The following is a 3,727-nucleotide window of genomic DNA, read 5'->3' on the forward strand; positions in this document are numbered from 1 at the left end:
AGAATAAATTCACACGAAGGCATAAGTTATATGAATCTCGAAGGCTACTTGCTAGGCTCGCACGGTGAATAAATTCACACGAAGGCGTCGCTTTCACCCCCACTTAAGACAGGGTTTAGAGCTCGGGTATAGAGCCTTAAATGAAAAAGATTTAAAGGCTGAAATCACGAGAAAACGATTAGTACAACTATTTACCCAAAAATATAATCGAAAGTAAATAAAAAAGGATCGAAATGTTACCTTAAAATTTAAACTTACCCTTTTCGTTAAAATGACAACTGAAATTACCTTAGCCTGACTCACTTACCTGTCCCCAGCAGAGTCGCCAAACTGTCGCAACCGAAAGACGGTTGTGACACTAGTGACCTGATCAATTTAGATATTATCAATCTTGTTCGTATTATTGACCCATTCTGCATGAAAAAATTGTTTGTTGACTTTTTCTAACCCTTCAATTTTTTTTTATATTCTCCAAATTTATAATGCTCCTTTTATAAAAAAAAAAATAATGTATAGTAATTTAAACAACTCCCTCTTCCACTTTTTCTTTTCATTTACAAAAGTGGCAAAACGGGATAAAAAGAGATCACATGTTTAGAATTTGGTTCGAATTAATGTCTTGAATGTCATCATGTAAGAGTGCATGAATGGATTAGGTTAAGCTCGAAAAGTCATTTTTATAAAGGAAAAAAACGAGGGTATGCACATGATGATGCAACAAACTGGAAAAAAGAGTTGTAATAAAAACAAATGTATATATTGAGGAAATGCACCATGTAAAGTGAACCAGCACCCACATCAGCAAACTTGGTTTCAATACTCACTTTCTCAAATCAATTGAATTTGCTTAGCAATGGTGTTTTTTGGACGGGTTTTCAATGACTCAAGTGGAGCCAAGTAATCCCTCAACTTGAATATTCAAAGTAAATGGTAAAAGGAAGAAAATTCCATAGTAAGATGCTAGCTGCATAAGCATTTGATTGTCTTATGGATAGCCCATTGGCTTCTTAATTTGAATGCATGCATGCATGCATGCAATGCATGCGGCTGATGAGTCTGATATTTTTTTCTTCCTGCATGCATGTCACCTCTCACTATCAGCTCCCATCATGTGCCTGTATTAAAGTGGAATAAAATTTATATTTTTTCCAATATTACACCTCAAATAAATTATATAATAAGATTGGAAGATATCAGGGACTACTGCACTGCAGTTCTCTCTTTGTGGTCATCCTCTTGCACTTTATATTTCAGAGAAAAGACAGTGGTTTGGCATAGAATTGGATTGTAAATGCTGGGGTTTTATTGGCTGCAACTTGTCATTCAAAAAAACCATAACCAAAGCCGTAATAATAGAAAGAAAAAACCAAGGGTCCAAACATTTGATGCCTACTAATTATCTCTCTCATCTTTGGGTTCTAGAAAGAGAGAGAGTTGTATTTGCAGTAGCAGTATGCAGTTGGTGGCAGATCGAAATATGGAAAATGGTCCCACCGCCACCACCACCCCCATGTCCTCCCACTTATGGCGGAAAGTGACCATTCACTTTGGAGGGTAAACGGAGAGCAAAACACAGTATGAGGGGCTGCATCATCCCATGAAAAAAACAACTCAGTTTTAAATTTTGATACTCTCATATTCATTACGATCGTGAAAATAACAAATGATGTCGTGATCGATAATGGTATAACTTGAAGCACACCTTCATCTCCTCTAGTTTCAATTCAATAATTCACCACAATCTCAAGTGGAAAACATAACAGCCGGTTATTAAATACCAAGGCTGAAACATCAGCAATGTGTTGTGGGAGAGATGGGGCAGGATATGAAGTCAAATTCAAATTGGACTTGTATTCAGCCTATTTTTGATGGCATTGACCCACTGTTTTAGTTTTTTTCCAGGATCCTGTTTGGTCAGCTGACAGAATTCAATTTGCCTAAATAACTTGAACAGCAAGTAATTAAGGGCAAGAGATAAAATTCCGCAATAAGAAAACGAAAAGGGGTGTAAATATAAAACAAAATGAGAAAAGGATAGGCATGCAGATTTTTTTTCAAACAAAACGGTTTGAGAATCAAAGTGGGTCAAGTTGCTTGAATTTGGATATGAATTTTCTCTTTCTTTTTTGTTTTCTATTAACAATTTGTTCTTTTAATTTGGATAAACACTGGTACCGATGTGGATTTGAATAACAAAATCAAGATAAAAGTTACCGTAACGCATGTAAGAAAGTGAGAATAGGGAAATGTAGGGGGGAGGGCGCAGGCTTCATCGGCGGTGGGAAGTGCCAGCCAAGAAGTTGTCCCTTTCCGTGAAATCCCACGTGGCAAACTGCCTCTGATTGGAGCCACAAAGGTATGAACACGTGGTATCACTTTATCAGGAACTGCTCCCCTCACTGGAAAATAGCCGTTTGATTATGACCCATCACATCACGCCCGTCTGTACTTTGCAGGCACGCGGTCCCACCCCCATCCGTAAGCAATTGGATAATCAATTTCAGTTCCACCCGGGTAAACAAATATGCCCTTTTTATTAAAAAAAACTCAAAAATTTATTTATTTGAAAAATAACACTTAAAAAGAATTAATTGAAAAATATACTTCAAACTTCACACGTACGACTTTTTAGCGTCCTACAAAACGCGTGTAACAATTTTGCGTTTTACAAGGTGCAAACTCTTTCAATGTGAAAAAAATTTCAGATAATATAATTTAATATTAGGTTAAACGATCTCGTATTATACAAAACGTGATATCTATGAGAAATTAAAACATCTTAACAATTTATCACGTTCTTCAAAATTAAATTTGAAATTAAATTCCCTAGGACATCGCCTCCTACAAAGCGCGAGATCATTCTGAAAAGTTAAAATATACTTCTTTTCAATAGATCTCTCGCTTTTCCGGTGGACCTCGCGACTTGCATCACGTGAGGTTCCATTTATCTGGCTTCGTAAAAGGTATGAGAACTCTTATAAATAGGGCGCTCGTCCACCCAAAATCCTCACACTGAATTCTCTCTCTGTTTCTTCCTCCAAGCAGTTTGTTTATTACTATAAAAAATATGATTATAGAGTATTATGGAATGATTTTTTAGGCTTGATCAAATGTATATGTTCGATAATTGGTGGATAAATTCGGAGGTAATTTATTTATTTTTTTTTAAATTTTTATTTAAAGGGGTATGAATGTTCGTTGATGTGTTATATCAACCATTTCACGAAACCTGATGATGATATTCTTCCGTATTTGCACGAAGTCGGTTTTGGTTATGTTAGCAATATAATTGGTGATACCAAGTTGCATAATTCACTGATAAATGCATTGCTAGAAAGATGGAGGCCAGAGATGCACACATTTCATTTTTCTTATGGAGAGACGATTATTAACCTTCAAGATGTTGCATTCTATCTTGGCTTGCCTTTTGATAGAACGACTATTACTGGTATTATCAATGGCTACTAGTACGGCTTGTGTAACACCCTTAACTCATATTCAACCCGAATACAAGTATGAGGTGTCACATTGACTTTCCAAACTTTGACTCTTATAGAAAATCTCGGGAATTTTTAAAACTTTCATTAAAACGAAATACATTAATTTACATAAGACCGTAAAATACAAAATCGATCAGAGTATTCGTAATTAACACTTATTACATGCCAACATTCTATACATAACCAAATACATACTTTGTCAATTACTTCTGATATGATCTCTTAGT

Source organism: Hibiscus syriacus, unplaced genomic scaffold (assembly GCF_006381635.1).
Source record: "Hibiscus syriacus cultivar Baekdansim isolate YM2019G1 unplaced genomic scaffold, ASM638163v2 tig00112453_pilon, whole genome shotgun sequence".
Lineage (NCBI taxonomy): Eukaryota > Viridiplantae > Streptophyta > Magnoliopsida > Malvales > Malvaceae > Hibiscus > Hibiscus syriacus.